Source organism: Coccinella septempunctata, chromosome 2, assembly GCF_907165205.1.
Source record: "Coccinella septempunctata chromosome 2, icCocSept1.1, whole genome shotgun sequence".
NCBI classification, from domain to species: Eukaryota; Metazoa; Arthropoda; class Insecta; order Coleoptera; family Coccinellidae; genus Coccinella; species Coccinella septempunctata.
Window position 1 is genome coordinate 43,095,736 of NC_058190.1, and position 25,653 is coordinate 43,121,388.

Genomic DNA, 25,653 nt, shown 5'->3' on the forward strand with positions numbered 1-25,653 from the left:
AAATATTTCAACTGTAGATTCTTGAAGTCAAAAGTAACACTTTTTTCCTATACCATTTTTTTCCGATTCGGCCCTGATAAAAAGATATAAGTAGCCATTTTAAGTTTTCATAATAATGAGCTATGCCACCCCTGGAAAATCAAAACTTCCCTCAGAATAACAAGCTAAATATATGACCCTACCTACATATCTGTGAATTATTTAAACAGAGTTGCATTCAGCAGAAGTACCCAATTTTTCGAATATCACAGATATTTTTGAACATCAAATTACTCGAAAACGGCGTCCTTCTTAGTTTCAAGAGTTGAGTTCTTTGAATTTTTGGTATTTTTATGGTAAGTAATGGTCATAATGAGAAAACTGGAAGACGTGGGGGATATCTTGTGTATAATTTTTTTTTATGGTTTTTCAACAGCCTGTATCTTTCAAACCGAACCGATTCGAAAAAAATGGTGTAGAAAAAAAGTGTTTCATTCGACCTCAAAAATCTACTGTTAAGATATTTGTACGAGTGAAAGACAAATATATAAGGTGTTTCGCTAACATCGGGAACAAATTCAGGATATTATTCTTCCGGTTCGAAAAGGTCCTTTAGGGTTTGTGCAGAGAAAAAAAAGAGGTATGACAATGGATGATACCCTCCATAGTATGGCCTTTTCATCAATGTGGGAGCTTGTGAAGTTGTTGAGTTGTTGAAAAATGCAAAAAAGGGATAGTCGAATAGACATACTCCAGTGATGACCACCCAGTTCATCATAGTTGAACACTCGATGCCATCCATGTTATCCTTGAACACCTGACACAATAGCTGAAATACGACTGTAATCTCACAAATGGATCTCGTAAAACGGCAGAGACAATGTCGCTAAAAATTTCGAGACAGCATGTTTACAGCACATTTGTTTCTGGGGAATGCCGCTGGTATGCATACTTTTCGGTTAAATGTTCAATCGGACCTGCACAACTGCGTGGAGTAAAAGGTACCGCAAGGATAATGGCAGAAATTTAATTTAGGAACGGTATTCGAAGAGCACGGTTTTTCGGGGAATTTAGATAACATTTTGGGAAGATCGGTAAGCTGGACTTTATGGTGGTTCATTGTTCCGCACACAAAACCAAACTTGAATCGAATCCCTGAGTATTTAAGGAAACCAATGTAGAAAGGATAGAGTCCTTTTAAATACTCGATCAAAACACAAATCACCTTTGTACTGCCTTTCGAAAGAGATCGTAAATGAAAATCTCTGCATCAAAACATTTTCGAAGTCAATGAAAAATATTGATATTTTCAAGTTGAAATGAAACGAAAATGCTAGAAATCATTTCTATAGCATTGAATCTGGAAAATCAGTCGCATTTGCAAAATTTGGATAGCCCATTAAAAATAATCATCGTGATGGTTTAATTTTGCTACGTGTATTTATTTTATGGAAATGGATTCTCATTTTCCCAGATGAAATTATTCCTTAGTATGGACTCTAATAGGGAATACTCCTTCTGACAAAAATGACGTATTTTTTATGAAATATCTTTAAAACGTAACATTTTGAAATAACCATTTCAACCGTTTCCCAAAAAAATTATTTTAAGTACTTAAAAATGAAAAATAAAAATGGGTATTTAAAATTTAAAGCGTTGATAATAAAGGACAACAAATACATTATCTTGATGAGATAGACACAGATGGCTGTCTATGAAGTCTGCGACGAACGAGGAAGGTCGTAAAATTTCATGGGATTTTTATGGCCGGTTGCTGTTGAGGCTCGCCAGTAAGTACGCGCCTTATGACGGCTGTAAATAAACAGTTGTTATTTCATGAACAAGCTGATCGGACATTGTACTTTTTATTTTCTGGTAGGCGCTGTTGCCAAATCGTAAACTTGAAACAAAGCGATTTAAACTTTAAAACCCCATATTTGAAGATTGATTATTAATAGTTTCCGTGGTGAATTTGAAAATTCCATGAATGAAACTCATAATTATTCAGTTTGAACTTTCATATGCAGTGTTAACCCATTTATTCATCATTACAGGAAACTGAAAATGGAAGTAGAATTGACACCGCAATCTAAAGTGCACCTAGCCGATTTCATTCAACATTAACGTCCCAGTTAATTAAATTTTAAACGGAGGCACAATTGCGACTGTGTGCCCTCCTGTGACTGAAGAGACCCAACCGTGACCTACAGATCCTTCCACACGCATGGATAGTCACCAACCAGATCTGGGCGCCGCTGTATTCATCCCGAGTCTGCATTATAATTGTGCACCAAAGACCTCCATTATGATCTATCTAACACTAGCTGTTCCCAGTTATGATTCGCATTAACCAATTTTAGGGATTGATGCAGTATATCCTTAAACCGCTTATACTGGCCTCCTGGTTTCGGAGCTCCCACTATGAATTCGCCATACAGAGCTATTTTGGGAAGTCTTGTATCTTGCATCCTCAGAATGTGGCCTCTCCATCTGAGTCGGGCTCTCGTTACTTGAGTCTCAATTGTTGTACAACTCGCGCGCTGCAAGACTTCTGCATTTGAAACTTTGTGAATCCATCTGATGTGCATGGATTGTCTTATATGACGTTGTTGAGTTTGTTCAAGCTGTTTAATATGTCTCCTGTAGGGTGTCTAGCTTTCACTTCCGTAAAGAAGCGTTGGGAGGACCACTGCTTTGTAAACAGCTGTCTTGGTCTTCAGATTGAGGTCGTGATTTTAAAATACTCTGTCCTTAAGCTTCCAGAATGAACGTGATGCCGAATTGATACGGTTGTGTATTTCCGTGTCCAGGTTAGCCATAGTATTTATGAAGCTTCCCAAGTATTTGAACTGCTCGACCTGTTCTAGAGTTTCATCCTCCAGGCTGACATCTGTTTGAACATGTTTCGTAATTATGTACACATTCCTCACAACAATTCAAGGTTAAAGTGTAAAGGTTTTCCAGTCAGACAGGTTTGCCTATTAGGGCAATAGAAAAGTCAAAGTACCAAACAAATAAGGCACATGCGGAAATATGACGAATAAAAACAATTTAGAACTATAAGAAACCTCTCAACTGGGAGAGACCAACAAACTCAGTCTGGTTTGAGTATAGCTAATAGCTCACCAAGAGACATATTGAAGGATATGAAAAAATGTACCTACAAGAAATTGTAAAACAAAAGAAAAGAAGAAAGAGTTGAACGAAGAAGAAATATTGCGAAGACAAGTATTTTCTGAAGAGAGCACCCTAGTCAAGCAACATTTCATTGCCTCTTTAGCAACAATATATACCTAATGATATAAATTTTTACTAGTACTATAAGCACTCAGTAGGTATTTTAATGACTATAGTTGGCATTTATTGGGTGTAATAGAGTTTTGTCATCTCCTTCCACCCATAAATGCAACTACAACTGCTGTTGTAACATCCATATTTTCATATCCTGTATAGGGAATACTATACTTTCTTCGAGCTTATCAAAGAAGTTTATAACATTCTGGCTGAAATTTTTTTACAACAATTCCTAAACGTGTGAAACATAATAGTGATTCATAAGGCATGGAATAGGTGGTATCATAAAATTAATTATCCTAACGTCTTGTAATCACTACCAAAATTGGAACTCCTTCGTGAAATCCGTTTGAAAGATATTCAGAAAAATCAGGTTTTCAATGCTTTCCCTCAAAGCGTGGTAACTTCCTTATTATTCAGTTTTGAGAAAAAATTAACATGAAGAAAAACCCTTATATTTTGACGTAGCTTCTAGAAATTAATGTGCCTATTGATGTATTGACAAGGAAGTTTCTGCTTAAATTATTGCTGGTACTGCTTAGATCCTGACTGTAGGAAGTGGAACAAAAACAGCACTTATTGAAAAATATTCTGTATGCGATTAGTGAGTTGAGAAATCCTTACGTTGATAATTTTGATTGACAACACGAAATGCTCAACGGGATTTTTCTTAACTACATAACCATACGCGACTGGGTCCTTCATTCAAATCTATCTCAGCCTAATTAGCCGGACCATTAATCAGTGACGACCTGTGTCCATAACCGATTCGTGATTAGAAAGGAAATACCCTATGATATAATTAGTAATTCTTAATTTCTCTTCACAGGTAAGCCGTTATGACCCAACACGATCATGAATGTGATGGGTAAGTAATTTCACTGTAATTACATATAAGGTACATTTAATTGGAAATAACAGACTAATAGGAATCTTATCATGTTATCCAATTAACAAAAAGATCCTTAATTGAACGGACTATAAATCATTCATCGTGTTCGGATCGACTAGGTGATCAAAACATTGTCGTGTGGAGTTATTTTGCTTTTAAAATAATGTCTCAGCAGTCTCGCAACTTCGTTCGATGCTGACGACTGGATAAAAGTAAAATAAAAAAGGTTGAAGCGACTACTAAAATGCTCACTATTCACCTCGTCACAACGGGATATGAACCGGAGAGTGAAGAAACGGATGTAGAAGTTATCGGCACATTTGATGCCTCGAATATTCGAAGAAATTCTTTTTTCATGTGGATTTTGTCTCAATTTCGAAATACAAAGTCACTCCAGTGATATAGTGGTTACTTAATTTTTTTTTGACTATAAACTCTATGTTATTTTTACATATCCCAGTCCCATATTTTTTTCTGTTTCAGAATATATAATATAAGTTGTGTCTCTAATTGTTCTTCCAATAAAAAAACTCAAAGTAGAGTTCGGTCAAGTTGGCAGATCATTTTCATTGATAATATGATAATGAACTTTATGCTCTTATGTTGTGTCAGGTGATGAGAGAAGTGGGAGATCACTTTCATTCCGGATATTCGAGAAGATGCTCGGGAAATGAGGAAATTATGAGAATTTCCATGACTACTTCATATTTACCAATTATTCCCTACTAGTAGTGGCACAGCCTAAGTTGTGAAAGTGTTTGAAAAGGTTGTGGTACTGGCATTTAGATCATCTACTAGTTGAAAAGGTTTCGGAACTTATTCAGTTGAATCCAGGTTTAAAAAATTTCCTGAAAGTGATTCAATCTATATTGGAAAATATTTCATCCTTTCAAATATCCGGAATGAAAGTGATCTTCAAAGTCTCTCATATTGATAATAGTAATGAGGTTTATTCTTTTAATTCACAAGGTTGTTACAATTTTAAAATCTGAATAATAAACCTAAGGAAATCCACTAAAGGCAAAGCCTGTGTCATTTACTAACATGATAGCATGAACATCAACATCATCATATTATCAATGAAACGACCTGCCAACTAGACCGATCTAGTTTTTGAGTTTTTTTTATCGGAGAAACAATAACAGGACGACGTATGTTATATATTCTGAATCAGAAAAGAATATGGGACTGGAATATGTAAGAATAACACAGGGATTATATTGAAAAATATTAAAGTTACCACTATATAACTGGAGTGGCGGACTGAAAAAATCTTTGACTACGCCACTGCATTCTACAAGAAAAAGTACCTATAGAATGAGCTAAAAAATATTCATGATTATTATCAAGGAGGTGTGTTTGTGCCATCAACAACAACAAATAAGTTGTTTTTCTCAAAACTAAGCAACATCAATGGCTTAGTAGCTCACTTCATGAAATTTCGAATTGATGAGGATGAAATTACTGATTTCGTTATCACTTCTCTAAGCTCAATCAATTTCTTCGTGTTACTATTCCAGTTTTGTTTCAACAAAGTACTTGAAAGAATACGTTCACCCACTTCAGAAGACAAAATACATCGGTCTCCTATCATTAATGTTGGCTAATTTACATAATTGCTGAAATATCCTGAGAACAACATTGCCCTTTTTTATAAGTATATCTCTTCGGGCAACATTTAATGGCTGAGGAACTCGATGCTAATTGATGTGTCTTAAAAGAACTCGAAAGGCTTGAGTGGCAACGTCTAAAGTTACCGTTGAGGTCAATGAAAAAAAATTGGAGCAATGCTTCAGAGTGATTCCGTATCTGCAGCACTGGTTTATATGCAATTAACGAAAAAACGACTGTTTGTTAATGGTAAACGTCTTCATTTATTTTGATCTCGAGTGAGTGCTTCACTTATTCTGTCTACATGTTGCCCACCTTCTTCTTCAGTGAAAAACTCAATTTATTTTTGGCGGTAAAAGATTGAAAGGAGGATCATGATGACTATGGATTAACCAATGAGGGAGCTTTTTTTATATACTCGAGAAGTGTTCATTGGTTTGGTAGCTTCTCTTTGTCTTTGATGATGGAAGAAATTGCAGAATAAAGAAGCTATACATATATCATGATTTCATGTACTTGCATCCATTAAATTCATTGATAAACAATCTACCTTCCATTACACATATTTTTCTGCACTCTCATTTTTTATTGCAAAATCAGTTCAGTGGCATGTAGCATTCTAATATAATTGATGAATTGAAGATTGAAGCGTTTACAGGAAAAACATAAGTAAGAAATTTTAAAAATCTCACAGATTTTGCAACTTTCAGAAAATATTCATTTGATCTATATGCTATGAATACAGATCTAAAATAATCTTGGAACATTTAACCTAATCATGAATAGTTAATCAGCACAAGAAGACAGAAGAGCAATCATTCATATCTCCAAACTTAAATAATCAGTTCGTTCACACAAAGTCTCAATTTCAAAGTCTTAAAAAGAAGGAATTTTCTCCGAAAAGCCCCAATATCTTCTTATTTCACTCACGAATAGGACTCCAAATAACACTTTAAATGACCAACCGCGTTATACGGTAGTGTTCGTTACGTGACCTGGCATTGTCAGCGTGGTATGGCCTTAAACGTTACACAGCAGTTAAGAGCAATTTAATTCTGTGAGATATCCACAACTTTTCACGATTAATTCATCTCTCTTGGCAGCATCGAACACAACCCTTGAAATATGCCGAACAGACGAAGACCCTGTATCGGACAAAATACCCAGATCTCGAGTGAGTGCTTCACTTATTCTGTCTACATGTTGCCCACCTTTTTCTTCAGTGAAAAACTCAATTTATTTTTGGCGGTAAAAGATTGAAAGGAGGATCATGATGACTATGGATTTACCAATGAGGGAGCTGTTTTTTTTATATACTCGAGAAGTGTTCATTGGTTTGGTAGCTTCTCTTTGTCTTTGATGATGGAAGAAATTGCAGAATAAAGAAGCTATACATATATCATGATTTCATGTACTTGCATCCATGAAATTCATTGATAAACAATCTACCTTCCATTACACGTATTTTTCTGCACTCTCATTTTTTATTGCAAAATTAGTTCAGTGGCATGTAGCATTCTAATATAATTGTAAAATTTTCATCTGAATAATCTACATCTTTCGACTACCATAAACGTACACTGCTGACATGAAAGTTTCGAACATGGAAACCGGAAATATAAACATAAATTCGACGAATTCATAACAACCATTCCATTTTTAATTGGAAGGCGATACGTCGAGAACCGAGTGACAATTGGATCATCCTTAAACGGGCATGGTTGCATCTGATCTCGGACGATTTAAAAATGAAAACATCCGCCGATAACAGGCCGCCCATTTTGATAAATTCGGTTCCCTCGCATCATCAACATTCTTCATAATAATTGTCCCCAATTTGCATCATATTTTCGTTCCGAACCGGCAATAAGAAACCGATCTGATCACTTCATTAAAAATGGCTCCAATGAGATACGACATCGTATCAGAAAATGGCAGTAAAGTGTATCTCGATTGCGCCAGTTTCACAAATGGGTGCACCGATTCTTGAGATGCGATTTTTCGGCGTATCATGTGGAGCATGATGAAAAAATACGTCGTACAAATCAAGACCATCAAGGCGTAAAGAAGGTGATCCACACTGTATGACTGCATGTTAATTTCGCTTGATATGCGAAACCAAATGACGTGCTCATTCGTCTCGTCTTACACTGAAATGCATCTTTCATTGTTCAAATGTCCTTTGGTGCTGACCTCTATTATGCCATGGCTTGAGAAACCTGTCAGAAGAACTCGACGAATATCTAATGGTTCCAGTAAAAATTCCCATAGGCAATTAAGCTCTGCATCGATTTTTTGCACATGAACACTGTTGACACAAACAGGGCAACTATATTTAGTGTCAAAAAAAAACCTAGCTAGAGTACAAACATTACGGATACTCGTACTGCTACAAGTACGAGTAAAAAGAGTACTTGGAGTTGTATCAGCAGATCAGCACCACTGGCACCACATGAAGCACCATAGGTTAGTTTCTGTATAATATTTTTTCTAGTTGCAAGTTATCCCAATTAGTTGTGGAGCCGACGATGCTAAATCCGTGATTTTTAAGATCAGATGGAGAAAGAAAAAAAGGTTCCATGATGTATTCACCTTCAGCAGTGGGGAAAGCGTCTGCAGGTTTACAAAGATGTAAAAAAAAATCGTCAGGTGTACATACTCGAGCGTATCAGATTGAGATACTGTAGGTATATGCCCTACAAAAAAATTTTCTTGTTCGAGCGTATCAGATTTTTAGAGGTTATGTTAATCGGACCTGAAGGAAGCTACTTTTCAAGAGACTGACTATTCGGACTTGACGCAAGGTCACAGCGGTCCTTTGAAAATGCAAAAAAAATCGTTTCTTCTACTTACTTGAGCGTGCCAGATTTTCATATACAGATGGTTAATTTTGGTGTTGCAGACGTGTTGACCCATTAATCTGGAGGGGTTTTGTTGATCTGACAGTTTGAGAATGATAATGAGCCATTCTTTGAAATTATCTCCCTTCCTGTACCTCTAATCGTTTCTGTTTTCATTATGAAAGTTGTAGATAATAAAATTCTATACAACTTTTGTCTCAAGCAATTCTATATTCTCTCAACCGTTTTAGAGTTAAAGGGCCATAAGTGCTAGGAGCTTAGCCACACGTGTGAAAGGCCAAGGTCAATGTATAAACCCAGTCTAATGTACATTCATCGCCAAATATCTCAAAAACGTTCAAACGTAGAAAAAATTGCTTCGAACAGAATTTGTAGACAATATTAAGCTCTACAACTTTTATAATGAAGGCGAAAACAATTCAAAGCCCAGCTGAGGAGATAATTCAGAAAAACTGCTTTTTGTGACGTTTATGGCCAATTCTTATTGTTTCGGCTTTTTTCTATTCTGACAGGCTGTCCTAGACAATTCCCCCTATATAAAGGTCTAATTTTTGTTAGATATACTCTACAGTCTACAGGGTCCAAGGTACCTCGCCAAATTTTCCAGACACCCAAATGAGTTTGAGCCCATCCCCCTTTCGCCCTTGTCGAGAGAAACCAAATCACATGATTTGTGGCGAAAATTCGAGCGTGAAATGAAGTCACAAACCTTCCCAGGCTGGTACATAGCTGAGACAGACTACTTCTTCTGCGAAACTTTTCGGTTTTTCTTCCCTTTTTACCAGTTCTTTGAAACGTACGTGGAATTGTCCGTTCCTAGAAAAATCTAAAAATATAGGCACTTATCTCTGAATATTTTTGAAATTTCGAACTGCAAAGCAAAACTTCATTAGTTTATAGTTCGGTAGATAAAAAATACTACCAAAGAAACACTGTGTTTACTCCCAAGTGGTATAAAATCCTTGAAAGATTGTTACTGGAAAAAATATCAAGGTGAAGCTAAACTTTATTTTGTAAAAGATACGTTCTCCAACAGTTTTTGCCTCGAAGTATTTGGATTCAGATCTCAACAGTTAGAATGAGTATTAATTACTGCAATTATCACATCATTACTCTAACGCTTCAAACATACCAAATTCAGCAACACATTGCATTAACTCCTGTTATTCCGTGCAACGCGAGAATTGTTCGAAAGTTTTCACGATTCCCAATAATTATAGGTATCATGCATGACGAAACGACTTCTACACATATCTACTGATTGATTGTACCAAACCGTCATTTCGTCCATTCGAAATGTATTCTCGATAGTCCGCGTGGAAAAAAATTAATCTGGAACACCACGAAGGGTAACCACATTAGAATGTCGACCAACCAATTACAATTCAAGTATTTGTTCACCAATCACCGTCTTGGAGAAGGTAGATTTGTAGTGTGAACATTGTGCAATCGTCATTTTACGAATGTGGCCATACATGTATTCCCCAGCATCGGTTTTGATTTATCATTTCGCCTCTAGAAAGTGATCGCTGGATTCGTGATTAAGTGGTGGGCAGCTCCTTCGGCATGGCAGTCATTGTCCTCGGTCGATCTGATAACGGATGGCGTTGTATACCTCCGAATATTATTGAGAAATCCTCGAAATTGATGAGCGAAAAAAAATATAGATGTGATATAACCCTCGGAGGTGTTTTGAACAAGGATTCATGCATCGTAGGATCAGTGTTGATAATAATAATAAATTTATTGTCCAACAGATTGACCCATTTACAGGAAAAACATAAATACGAAATTCAAAAAAATTAAACAAAAATATCTTCCTCATTGTAGAAGGAATCACAGATTTTGCAACTGGCACTTTTAGAAAATATTCATTTGACCTTTATGCTATACAGATCTAGAATAAACTTGGAACATTCAACCTAATCATGAATAGTTAATCAGCACAAGAAGACAAGAGCAATTATTCTTATCTCCAAACTTAAATAATCAGTTCGTTCACACAAAGTCTCAATTTCAAAGTTTTAAAAAGAAGGAATTCAATGAATTTTCTCCGAAAAGCCCCAATATCTGCTTATTTCACTCACGAATAGGACTCCAAATAACACTTTAAATGACCAACCGCGTTATACGGTAGTGTTCGTTACGTGACCTGGCATTGTCAGCGTGGTATGACCGTAAACGTTACACAGCAGTTAAGAGCAATTTAATTCTGTGAGATATCCACAACTTTTCACGATTAATTCATCTCTCTTGGCAGCATCCAACACAACCCTTTGGAAATATGGCGTGGAAGAATACCTACTTTTGTGGTTTGTTTATTAAATGCTGTAAATGGGGACCATTCACTTCCATGCAGTAAAATGAGTTTTGCTGGAAGCCTTCACGTACATTACTCAATTTTTTTGGTGTAATTTGGCGGCATTCATTAATGATCCGAGTTGGCAAATCATCCAGTGACTCAGGCTGGGTAGCGTTAATCTTGGATTTCAGTTGACCCCATAGAAAAAAGTCTAGTGGAGCCAGATCAGGTAATATAGGTGGCCACTCAATATGACCCCTTCTTCCAATCCAGGCGTGAGGAAAATTTCCATCCAAGAACTGAAGCACCGGTTGAAATAAAGGAAAAGACACGCCATCTTGTTGTAAAATGATCGTTCGATGGTTTACTGCATTGTCCAATACTTGCACGAGGGCAGGAAGCAGTTGTACAACGTAAGCAGCAGTTGATCAAGCTCAGAATATTTGGGGGGTAGAGTCATTCGGGGCAACTGTGCGCACTTTGGCTTTTCAAGCCATACCCTGTTTCGAATGTTGAAGCTAGGAGAATTAAAACATATTCATAAGATAGAGAATTTTCTTATCTATAAAAAAACATCAAGAAGCAAACAAACAAAAACGTTTTTTTTCCGCAAAAAAAAATTTAATTGTGAAAGCCGGAGTGCGTTCACATGCCCCGTATTACGGGTAAGTGTGCGCACCCTCACGGGGTAAGTGAACGCATTGCTTAGTGAACCACACAATCAAAACAAATTACAAAATAATATCATCAAAATGTTACATTATTAGAGAAATGCTGTTTATTATCAATACAGAAGCGCCTTTTTACAAGCACTGCATTATTGTTCGTGCCACCATTCCTGGTGAACACAACACTTGATACATTCCCCTGTTGGTGGCTCTTCATATTTTTCTGAACAAATAGAACAATATTGATCGAGTCTTAACCAAGAAAATCAACAATGTCATAATTTATTCCTCCCTGAACTAATGCCCATATAACGAATCTATGCGCACACTGTCGGACACGGAACTTGGACTTGGCAGAATTTGTAAAGATGCTAAAAATTAACAAGAAAACTAGTGAATTTGATTTATTGCAAATAAAAAGTTAACGAAACGTCGCACGGCGCACTCCTATGAAAAACTTATTTGTCGATTCTGCGCCCTTGCTTCACCCAAATGAACCCCTCTTTCATACATTGCATAATCGAGATATACGCACTGCGCACACTTACCCTCTGCGCTCAGTTACCCCGAATGACTATATTATCTACTCTTCTTTATTGTGTTACTCGCTTGACCTGATGTTGGAATCTCCGAAATAATCTAGATTTCTTCTCCTCTCTCTGCCACTATGACAAAACAAACCGATAGAAAAATACGAAGAATTATTTCCCTATCAATTAATACTCAGAAATGTACGCAAATATTCGAATTCTTCGAATAATTCATTATGCAACGCGTCCGATGTCAGCTTGCGGAATGACTCTCGATTCCACGGAATGAATTAATTCTGGGACGTTTGGAATACGTCCAACGCGCCAAAGAAGCGTACTCTGAACAGGTCTTCAACTCTTCAAACGTGCTAGTCTGCGGAAGCTATTTAAACCCAATATGGTAGGACATACTCTTATTCCATCTACGCGTTTTCTTTGACGGAATGCTCTCTTCCTGTTAAGTCAAAGCCTAGAGTTAATTATTGGAGGTGACGTTGGAATAGAAATCAACTAGGAGAAAATCTGTTCTTTGAACAGAAAATCGAATATTTTAATGCAGTACATACCATTTTTCTTTCAAATCATTATGGGTTTTCGCTTCCAACATCTGTATCACAAGGAACAAAAGTACCTATACTACATTCACTTCTATTTTAGCACTCGGTTTGCCATTGAAATTTGGCACATTTCACTCTGTATAGTACGAAAATGTGGGGTTATGACGCTTGTCAAAATATTTTTGGGTTTTAAATCAACGATATGTTGTTCTACATAGAAGTTTCTGTTATTACGTATTTTATCACAATGTCGAATCTCTTCGGAAAATATGCGACAAACATAATTGAAGTTTATACAAACTGATTTAAGGCATACCAAATCCAGTTATTCGCATGGAAAATACAAGAGATCCTGGCTGTCCGTGGTGATATAGATATGCGCGCCTTTCATTTCAAGACACTCCTGAGCGCATACGTAAACAGCTCGTGCTTCGGTCTGCAACATACAAGGTTCCCTTCCCAGGGCTTTAGTGACACCCAGTTTAGGTCCACACACGCCAATGCCGGTGGCCCTCTCTGATTTTGATCCATCAGTAAACTGATTACTTTTTGTCCAGGCGATTTACGAAACTTATTGTACTAGGACGGTCAGCTATGACTGTTTCAAAGGTGATTGGCATAACATCCGATGATTTTGTCAAAAGGTTTAAGTGCAGTTGATCAGGCTTGGGTATAAGTGTGCACTAAAATTAATATTTCTTCAACCAATAACTCAATATGAATACGCTGAAAACCGTCAATTGATTTGCAATTACCCACTCTTTATTTTCTAGCATTAAAATTGTAAAGTTTTTCTTCAATACCTTAGAGGCAACTGGTGTTGGATGGTTCCAACTTTTATTTTTCAAATGGAAACATACGCCATGTCTGGGCTCATTAGAAGGCTCACGGAAAATAGAGTAATTTTATAGTTATCAGCAAAAACACAAAAGTTTCTTGAAAACAAAATTTTAATTAATAGTTTCTCAACTAATAAAGAAATCATGACAATGAAACTTTTCCTAGCTGATCAAAGAAAAACGAATCTTACCCTAGTCTTTATTTTTATTTCAGTGTCGTGATAATCAGCATGTTTATTGGTTGAAAAAGTATTAATTTAATTTTTTTGAAAGGCCTTTCTTTCCTCTAATCACAGCGAAACTAAAATAAAAACAAATATTATGGTGAGATTCAATTTTTCATGAGCTTTTCAACGAGTTTACACATGGTATATATTTCCGCATTCCGCAAGTTGGATGGGGTTGTGGCTGAGGAGTTGAAGACCAACACTAAATTCTATCGCCAGAAAATGAGGATAGTTAAAAATCAATTGACGGGTTTCAGCCTTTTTATTTTGAGCTTTTGGTTGAAGAAATATTAAGTTTATTCTAGACGATCATGTACCTATATAATTTCCCAACCAAGATGAGCATATGTGTTGGGATATCATAACTTATATAATCTAAAATACTGAAATTCCTTTCTTTCCGATGGTCAGTAAGTGACTATTACATGATATTAATTGAATCTAATAAATCATTCTATACGGACAAAATGAAATATAGACGAAGGTCCTCGTGTATTTGTGAAAGGATCATTGTAGGTATTTCACAATCACAATTATACCAACCTTCCCGCATAAACTCGCAAAAAATCGTATCCTCCTCTCAATTCATTGTTCGTCTTCAACTCATCGCCAATAACAGGTTCTTATCTCTCTAATCTGACCGCATCATTTTCTTTTCCGTTCACAAAATATGATACGTTACGGACGTGTGGTGCAATAGCGTATGGTTATTGATGGCTCGATACCGCTAGGATACCAAGGACAACATCCTTGTATAAAATAGCCCTAACAAGGGGGACAACAGTAAACACATGTTCAAGATACTACATCTTAAATACGAGCTCGTTTTCGTGATATATTAATTCTAGTAGAGAACGAATGTTTCCTTTTGGGACGTTTTTGTTCGAACACTCAAGTTTCCAGGTATGGATGTGCTTTTCACATCTCTACATCACAGGTGTTATTACAATATCCGTTGTTGGCGTTGAAAAAGAATTGGACAAATTGATTTACATATCATCGAGATGTCGTAAAAACATATTGGTGATTAGGATTTGGTTAGACCAGTAGCTAAGAATGACAATATTAAACTGTATCTATAGGACCACATGTGTGGGTCTCGACAATTTTTCAAATTGAAGTATTGTAGTGACAAGGTCATTGAACAATTCCAAATGTGGATAGCCGAAAGTTGGAAGCAAGCAAATAAACAAATATTTGATGGAAGCAGCAAAGCATAATGCTAAAGGACAGAGTGTTTCAAAATCACGACCTCAATCTGAAGACCAACACAGCTGTTTACAAAGCAATGGTCGGAAGCGAAAGCTGGACGCCCTACAGGCGACATATTAAACAGCTTGAACAAACGCAACAACGTCATCTAAAACAGATAATGCACATCAGATGGTTTCACAAAGTTTCGAATGCAGAAGTCTTGCAACGCGCGAGTTGTATAACAATTGAGACTCAAGTAACCAGGGCCCGACTCAGATGGAGCGGCCACATCCTGAGGATGCAAGACATAAGACTCCCCAAAATAGCTAAGTATGGCGAATTCACAGAGGGAGACCGGAAACCAGGAGGCCAGTATAAGCGGTTCAGGGATATACTACATCAATCCCTAAAATTAGTTTATGCCAATCATAACAGGGAACAACTAGCGTTAGACAGATCACAGTGGAGGTCTTTGGTACACAGTTATAATGGAGACTCGAGAAGGATACAGCGGCGGCCAGATCTGGTTGGTGACTATCCATGCCCGGAATGTGGCAGGATCTGTAGGTCACGGTTGGGTCTCTACAGTCACAGGAGAGCACACAGTCACAATTAGCCCTGAAAAATTATAAGTCTGTTCGCACTTTTTTTTCTTTTTTCTTTTTTTCCCTTTCTTTTTTCTTTTTCTTTTCTTTTTCTTTTTTTTCCTTTTTTGATCTTTTTGTAGATTCATTTCCGACAACGGGTTACAGCAATGAAATGAAAATGAAATGCTGCGAAAATTTCATGCTCCAAACAAACTGGATACCTACTTTCTAGAAATATTGTTGCAGTGCTGAGTCTTTGAAACGTGTTTATTTTCCTGGTAAAGTTTTCATACAGACGACTGAAATGTTTTACAATACCCACATAATTCTGAGATGGATGAAAACGATGGTTTCCTCCGAACAATGTGAAATTAAAATAAAAACAGAATTTAGATGACGAAAATCTGGGTTCGTTAAGGAAATATTTTTGAATGTATTAGATATGAAAAATATTCTGATTCTCATTCTACCAAATGAAGAACTCACTCTCGCTTGCTTGATCACAAAATTTCTGTGACACTCACTGTAATTATTGTATTGGGGTTTACTGAACGCATTTAAATCAATGGGATTCTTTTGAGAGTGAAGTAGCGAAATTGCCTGTTTCATCCACACCGCACCTATCGGTTCCTTTGGAAAGGATCAATTAAGATTTCCACGTTGGAACTTATTCAGGAATGCCTGTGTAATGAACCAGTGATGCCATAAATTTGTGAGCTTGTTTTTCGGATGTTATCTTCGGGTATTTTTTGTGAGAGGACGCTCATCCGCTACTATCAAAGAAAGTGCGTGACTGAATCATTATTCAATCGACCAGAAGACGTGGAATGATAGATTGAATAAGGAATACTCGAGATTTATGAGCGAGATCGAATATTTGTCAGCGTTTGAAATTGATAGGTATAGATTATGCTGAATGATGCGAAATAAATCTATTGTTATAACTAAGACTAACAAAATTTTTAAAGGAACCTTATTATATAACGTGATGTGATTTATACAAATGATATTCAGATGCTTAACATTCGTCGACTAGGAAGTATATGACAGTTATATGACAGCGATCAAGAGAGCGTTTCAAGGGGAGGAAGTTAACGAAAGAAAAATTCTCTGGCGGAATCCTCTGGTGCTGGACTATGGAGAGTAGAGAGAAGGAGAACGATCGCTGCTTTGAGACCATAGATTTTTTGTCCCCTAAAGCCGGGTCCAGACTATGTAACAAAACATTTTGTTAACAAAGTTATACAACAAATGTGTTATACAACTTTGTTAAATAACTTGTTATAAAATAGCAGAGACATCCAGACTTTGTAACAGAATAAAACTAAACAAAAGTGCTCATCTGGAAGCAGTGGCATCTGTAGCATTGAAAATGTCCTCAAATGTAGAGGATGTCATTTTGGCAGCAGCAGCTTGCGTGATTTCATGTAGACGAGTGAAATCTCATCGTTGAGAGCTAGAGGAACATTATAGTTTAACAACTCTTTTGAAGTATCTAGCAATGGATGACAAAGACCCATTGACAGGGGACATTAAATGTGAGGGTAGTTTTAAAAATTTCCTAAGTATGACAAGTTCTGATTTCGAATACGAATAAATCAAATCGGCCATAAAATAGGCAAAAAAAACACGACATTTCGAGATGCAATACCAGTAAAAGAAAGATTGGCGCTGCAGTAAATGTTTAATAACACAAGTGTGGACAAGTTGCGGCATGTTTTGTAACAAAGTTATATTACTTTTTTGATCTTTACCGACACCCAACGGATAACATAAAATTTGCTATATAGCAAGAAAAATGTTGTATAACATTGTGTTATATAACTTTTTCACTTAAATTTCTCTAACAAGTTATATAACTTTGCTATATATCCTGTTTTGTTACATAGTCTGGACCCGGCTTAAAATATGTACCAATAGGGTAGTTCATGCTTTTGCCAACAGGCACGATGGCCATCACGGGATGGCGAAATAATGATTTAAACTAATTGTAGTTGGCTGAGTGAATTGTCTTCCTGGTGACAGATGATTAGAATATTATTGTTTTCAATTTTTGATAAGAGAACAACCATGGTGAAATGTTGAAGAGTGCGCTAGTGTAAGAGTGTTTTGGCATCGGAAAGAAAAGGAGAATAAAATTTCCGAGTGCATTTTTGAGAGAAAATTTGAAAAACCCTTACCTCGAGAATCGACTTGGAATCAATTTGTGTGTCAAGAGCACTTTTGCGATGAAGATATCAAAAAGATGATGTATTCATTATGAACGAAATCGAAATTGTCATCCCTCGTGAGAAGTGGACTTTTCCGAATAAAAATATCTAACCAATAAAACTACATGGTTCAGAAGTAGATATTTTTGAAGAATTTTATTGGCATAACATAATATATCGTTTATAACAGTTCTCAGCTGAGTATTGGAAACATAATCTACTTTAATAACTGAGTTGTAAATCTGAGATTGCTACCTTTTGTTGTCTTGATGTGTACTACAACTCCTCACTGTGAATTTATACAATTTTGAAGATTACAGTAAACCAACTAACATACCTGTTTTCAATAAACAATGATAAATAAACGTAGGTACAATTTTTTTGATCAGTGATTTCTTTTGAATTTCATTGATTTCGTCATTTATTATGTATGATTAAAGCTCATAACATAGTCCTCTTTATAAAACGACTTGTATTTTATTGCATATAATTCGGAGAACGCATATTTAATATATATTTGAAGAAAGGTATTTGAAAAATCATCAGAAAAACCACGATGACACATAACCTAAAATGAAATGAAGGCTGTTCATTTAAAATTGACGTTAAAATCCCCACCCCCTTATCGATAAACGTAGCGATCTCAGCGACTCCTAGCCTACGTTCCCCGTTTTCGGGGACACATTTTTAGTACGGCGATCGTTCTCCTTCTCTCTACTCTCCATAGTCTGGACCATAACTTGAATTCTGTGGGATCTGAAAATTATCTGGATCCTGAATCTCAGTAAATGTAAGCTACAAATCTTACTGGCTGCCTTGCAAGGCAAGCTCCTAAAAAAAATAGGCGTAACAGAAACTGACACAGATTCTGTAGCGAGGAGCAAAAAAACTCCAGATCACATGGTTTCAAAATGCTTCGCTGTTTCTAGGCAAACTGAAAGTACAATCTCTTAGAAAAAGGCGTGAAAAACCGACAGTGTATACATGGCATCGAACTATAGAGTCGCCATATTGAGCTACCACTCTCCTAATTGCCGAGAATTTATCCATTTAGATTAGCATTTTCATTAATCGATTCTTAATTGAAATCAAAATACTCGAACCCAACCAGATATCTCTTTTAGGATTATAAAACCTGTGAATAAACATTGTGCATAAAGAGTCTTAATCGAATTTAATAGATATCTTTTTACGGTGATATACGAACTAGTTCACATATTTGGTACCGCTCTTTAATATCAACAGCTTGTTTTGCATATATATTGAGTTCGAAATAAGTACTTCCAATCATTTTCAAGCCGAAATATTGTTTATCTGATATTTAAATCGCTTCGACAATTCATAAAATGTATCAATTTCCATATTTGGCTACCTAAAATATACAGGGTATTACTGGGTATTCCAGTGGAAAGAGTCATTTCTTCAGTAACAAAATCGCAAAGAATTAGTAACTCAGTGTAGTTTCATTTCCATATAATAGCTGACTTGTTTCACAATATGTTCTGTTTTTGTTATTAATTCTGCTTATATTTCAAAAATTTTTGTTTTGTTTTCATAACCTTCTATTCGGGTTCTTCAAAGGTTAGTCAACCCTTTAAAGTCGATGAAGGGTTACAGAAGGATCTGAGCAGATTACAGAGTAGAGTGGATCTGAGCTTATGTCTTGTTGTCTTGTTGTCCACGATGATTACGACTAACAGCTCAACAGCCAGAGCCACAGTAGGGGGGGTATGTATTACGTCACCTTTGACGTTCAATTCAACCGAGGAATGTGAATGGCTAGGGGTTTGTAGATCAAAACTCAATTTTTCAACAGTTGAAAGACCCAATAACTCTGAAAATTATGCATATTCTCATGGTTTAACACAACATAACTTTCCTTGTGTTCTCGACACAATTGAAAAAGTTTCAAATGAATTTGATGCACAAAGAGAGACAGATAAGAGGGTGATTACATAATCTGCTACAATCAATGCATTTTAAAAGCATGTAGAAACTAATGAGGTAGATCAGACCTTCATTATGTTCATATCTTTTTATTTTCCTTGGAAACAAAAATCATTTGCTGCAAAGTTTGGTCCTTCTAAGTTGTGCAGTTGCAATGTGAATAAGTATGTAAAAATTGTTGAAGAATTGTAACAGCTCTATAAGAAAGCGTACATAACTATGTAGAAGAAGATGAGAACTATGTAGCTAGAGAAGAAATTTTCTAGTCGATACTAGTAAGGTTTGCTGTTGGGTTGAAATTAACAGTTCTGTGTATAAGGCGATGAGGACGTAGTAACAAAGCCTACACAGAACACAACTGGTTCTCCGAGCTCGTACAAGCTCACAGAGCTTCTGAGGGGTACTTCGTTACCTAAGGTGAATCAGTATAATAAAATGATAATAATATAATATAATGATAACTATGTAGACGATACTTCATATGGTTGATGTAACCGAAAACTAACATCTGACGAAATAAGAGTCTTCGAAACAGAAGCATCTACACCAGATGACTCCTATCTGCTGGTGTAATTAGTGAACATTGTTCAAGTTCCGCATGAAGAATAGATTAGGCTTCAAAGAATTGCCTTTTATCAATCGAAATGTTCAAATTTCTCTCCTCATTGTCCGAAGGTCATTTGTGCCCATTACTTTGAGTGTTAATCGACAAATAGTCCCATCTGGTGAGCGGCAAACAAATACAGATACTACTGCTAATTCAGACTCTCTCTCTTTCTTTCGATCAATGTTTAAAAAATCATTATTGCCATCAGATTCACCAACATCTCGATGGGAGCAATGCTCAAGTATTTTTGTGGTCTTGCTCGTCATCGAAACAATCCTGTCAGGTATGCCCGACAGACTGGGAAGTTAAAATTGATGGCCTATTTAGGAAGGCTCTGGGAGCGAGATACTATCGGAGAAACTGATCAGATTGATATCAGAATCGTCCATTATTCTCTACGACTCGCCAATTATCATTGTGAATCGAGAAATTGCAGTTGTGGACTGAAAAAATAGTTTGTGAAATTTTCACTCTTGAGAATACGATAAGGCCATATGAATTACTTTACTTTGCACCTATTTTCCAATAATGTATACGAGGATGTATTAATATCTAGTTAGCCTAGACCAGTTCCATGCATAAATTTTTTTTGCGTTATCATAGCAACGAACAATAACTCATTAGAAGTGTCAGTGTAAAGTTTGAAGTCAAAAAAGTAAATCAGAGTTACGCAATGAATTAAAAGAAAGAAGATGTCCACCGAAATTGTGAAAATCGAAAAATTGGAGTATCGAGGCATCAAGTACCTGTATTTAAAAGGGTTAAGAGGTATGTAGATTTACGAAGATATGCTTAATAACCTTGGTGATCAAGGTCCTTCGTATGCGATCGTGAAAAATTGGACTGCAAGCTTCAAAAGAAGTAAATTTTCCATTGAAGATGATGACCGATCGAGGAAGGCCAGTTTCTGTGTCAGTCCCCGAAAATATCGATGCAGTTAATGACATGATTTTATCAGACCGTCGAATTGAGCTAAAACGGATATCTGGAGCACTGAATTTTTCATAAGGACACGTTCATCATATAGTTCACGTCAATTTGGACATGAGAAAAATTGCTGCAAAATGGATCCCCAAATGCATTAATATTGACCAAAAGCTAAAGCGTGCAAGGGTAGAAGCATCGCGTTCGATCTGTGCTCGATTTGGAAACGATGTAGACTTCTTAAACCGAATTGTTACTATGGATGAGACTCGGGTACATATCTACGATCCAGAAACAAAGCAACAATCGATGAATTGGTGACCCTCTGGTTCACCAAGACCTAAGAAATTTCGTGTCCAAAAATCTGCTGGAAAAGTTCTTGCAGTTTTTGGGGAATGCCATGGGGTAATCATGATTGATTTTTTGGATAAGGGTAGAACAATAACCGGAGATTACTATTCGACAATAATGACCATTAAAGAGAAAAGACGCGGAAAGCTATCCATAGGTGGTTTGTTTTTGCAGGACAACGCCCTTGCACACAAATCTTTATGTTGCCATGCAAAATATTTGTGCTTTAAGGTTTGAATTACTAGAACAGCCCCCTTATTCACCAGATTTCGCTTCATCCGACTATCATCTCATTCCTCAACCGAAAAAAAGTTTAAAAGGTCGTAAATTTTCTTCCAACGAGGAGGTAATAAAAGCTGTGGAGGTCTGGTTTGCAGAGCAAGAAGAAACTCTTTTTTTGAAAGGTCTAGAGACGTTGCAGGTTCGCTGTAATAAATGTATCCAATTGAGAGGAGCATATATGTTGAGTAATAAAATATTTTGACATTGAAATTTTGTTTGGTTCTATGGTAGGCTAAGAATTTTTCGATATATGCTCGTATAATATTGAAGGAAAATCGCGAAAACTTCTTGTATACCCCAAGAATTGAATTCTCTGAAAGCTGTCCCTGGGTGGTCTTTACCATACAGTACAGGGAAAGCTGATATCGCTCGGTGATGATTTGAAATTCTTCATATTTCTAGATCGTGTTGAGCCACCAGAATACTGAAGTATGTGCAGGTTTTTTATGTGCCACATCGTGATGGGAGGCATAATGTTCCACTTCACCCGACGCACTCGTTACTCAATGTTAATAACAATGCCACGAAGATTTATTAGCCAATTATAAATAATTACCAAAAAAGATACTCTGCAAAGCCTGCGGCCCGATATGCTGATAATCTCAATTCTTATGTATGTGCATTTAATGCATAGCCAGTCTGTTCGACCTCATAATTAACAAAATATCTGATTGTGTCGAACTTGATTTATGTGGACCTCTCCCAATGGTCACTTCACGACATTTCGATGTCTGCAGCAACTTGCATTAGCAATTTTTCGCCAGCTGTTTCCTCCCATCTTTACAATGTGCCAAAAAATTCATTTCGAAAATTAAATGATAAATACACCATAACTAACATAGCGTCAATTTTAATCAATCATATTCTATAAATTCTGCGAACGCCAATCAGAAAGATTCACAAAAAATAAATAATTAACCTATATCTACCTAAACTCAACTGTCCTACCAATTCCGACAAAGACTGATGAAAAAATGGAAACAGTTAATTGAGAAACGATATTTTACACATTTTATATGGCTCCAATCAACTTCAATTACTTTGTATGCACATTGAATCACCATTAACTTTTCATTGCATATAGGAATACATTAATTCCTTCAAGCGTAGACCTATATTCATTAAAATTTGTCTTATAAATTACCTTATTAGAATTAGATTTCTCAACTGTACCGAGTGATTCGTTTCTTTCCACTCAGTATATTATATGCTTTAAATGTAAATTGAATACATTATTAAAAGTTGCATCCTCTTCAAAATATGTAGTCATGAAATTTAAACGAATAAAACAAGTCCTGACTCTTCAGTCGTTTTGCTAAATTTCAATTTATTTTTGTAGTTTTTCAGAAATAGATGAAAGAATTAACCTATGCCTAGTTTCTTGCGATCTTTGAATATAGAATAACTATTCTATATTATAAAAATAATCTTGCTTAACGTTGTTGATATATGTTGTCAACTGAAAATTGGTGGAAATTAAATTTGAAATTTTACACGCATTTCAAAAAATGTTATATTTCTGAAGGACTGATGTCTCAGACTTTCGAAACAGTAGACTCTTGAGGTCAGAAGAAACACTTTTTTCTTATACCATTTTTCCAATTAGGCCCTGGTGAAAAGATATAGCCATTTTAGATTTTCATAATGAACTGTTCCACCCCAGGAAAAACGGAATTGCATACCTTCAGAATAACTAGCTAAATCTGTCACACTACACATCTGTGGATCATAGTTGTATTCAGTCAAAGTACCCAATTTTTCAAATTTCACAGAAATTCCTTAATTTTTGGACATAAAATTTTTGGACGAGAAAATATGAAGAATACTTTAATTTTACAAAATGTTCAAATATTCATAAAATAGCGTCCAATTTAGTTTCAAGAGTTGGTTTCTTTGAATTTGTAGTATTTTATTGTATGTAATGATTATAAGGAAAAAACTGGAAAACGTGGGTGATACATATCTTGTGTTTTGAATTAATGAGAAACTATATTCCGAAATTCATTTCATTCGTTAAAACCGTTTGTGAGATAGAACTAAAAATAACATTTTTTATTCTTTTTCAACAGCCTGTATCTTTTAAACCGAACTGACACAGAAAAAATGGTAAAGAAGAAAGTGTTTCTTGTGACCTCAAGAATCTAGTGTTGAAATATTTGTACGAGTCAAAGACTCACCCTGTATTTACTCCAAATGTTTCGAGGCGCTTGTTTTATCAACTTTTCCAAGGAAGAAAATTGAAAAAAAAAATTCAGCGTGAATTTCAAGGCAAATAAGTGCTATTCATATCTGGTACTCTAGATAAAAAATCCAACTTTTCTGATCATACCTATATTGAGAAAACACATTGAATCTAGAAATTCTCTCCTAAGATGTTAACCGACTACACATTCCATGGTAACAAAAAGAATGTTCATGAAATATTTATTTCCCTCAAAATAGATCGATATCTGAATTGTGTTTCTCGAATAATAGTTATCGTAAGTCGTTTTTTATCATTTAGAACCGCGGCCTGACATAGAAACTTTTTCTGGCACACATATTCCCTACGTGATTGTATCGTTGATGGCGAAAATGCCAAATGAAATCTTTCAGCACCAGCTCGTATATCAGTTTGAATCATTCCGTATGAAACTTATCGATAAAATCAATCAAAGACTATTTATCGCTCGCAACTCGAGCTCAAAAACTTGTCCGCTGTTTCTTTGCAAGTATATTCGTAGATATAAAGCTCGGAATTATCTTTGAAAGCATTTACTTACTGATCAAGTGGTTGATCTACAATGTTGAAAAACCAAAGCGTATTTGTGCCGATGTTATGTCCGGAAAATGCTCGAGAGGCATTGAATTGAGTTGAACTAGATATAACGTGTACATTTCAATCTCATTGATAATTCTGATACAAGCTTTCACTAAATTTGTTTTTGGATTATTGTAATTTCAATTTCAAATATGGAACGTTGTTGTAGCAATCATTTGGCCATTTTGATAATAAGGTTGGACAATCTGGATGCGTTGTTCTATGGTGTAACACATGTCAACTTCCATATGTCACCTATCAATCTGTCATGTCAGATGTGTAGTTTTGACGTATGAAATGGAGAGTTTTATGAATCTGCTTTGACAGTTTAATGATCTGACTTATTCTGAGGAGATTATTTCCTGGAGGTACTAGATTTCTGTACCAAATTAAATAGAGTTTGAGAACTGTTTTAATAATTCTCTAAATATCAGGTTTCTCTAAACTAATACCTTTTCAGTTCCACGAAAATGGTCTCACGTGGTTTCTTGAGAAGTTAGCGGACAACTAATGCAGCAACTGCTCTTCTCAGAATCTCGCGTTATGAAACAAAGGTTGAACCAATTTTCGAGACCGCACGGTATCATTGAATGATTCAGAAATTGCCGGAAAGGATACTTAATTAAATCTCAAATTATTTCGAAACGGCCACGATCTCGTGGACATTGACACACTTTCTTCGTTGTGCATCATAAAATTATTAGTTTGCGTTCCACCTGTAATCGCGGGTAAACACCGTATAATTTTGTGCTCTCCGTGGAATGTACACTTATTAAATTATGCGAAGAACACTCCTGAGTCCTAAGGATGGTTCGGGAGATATAGGTGTTAGATAACACAATCCACGAAGAATGAACACGTTGAACAAATAGATGCGGAGGCAATAAATTTACAGTTCGCATTCGATTTCTATGATGAAAGTATTTCGTTATGCTTAAATTTCAGAAGGGAGAGTTGTATTGTTGAAAAAGTATTTTTTGTTTTCTAAATA

General features: G+C 36.0%; 1 protein-coding gene across 5 annotated transcripts in view; it reads left to right on the plus strand.

Moving 5' to 3' along the window:
* The window catches only part of LOC123307283 (NADPH oxidase 5), a 126,387-nt gene that overhangs the window by 61,623 nt on the left and 39,111 nt on the right, over positions 1-25,653 (plus strand). The window contains exon 2 of one of the 5 annotated variants that reach the window (XM_044889529.1): positions 4,103-4,141. The exons of the other annotated variants lie outside the window; for them this stretch is intronic. The gene's annotated coding sequence lies outside the window, so the exon portion shown is untranslated. The remainder of the gene's footprint in view (positions 1-4,102; positions 4,142-25,653) is intronic. 5 annotated transcript variants of the gene reach the window in all.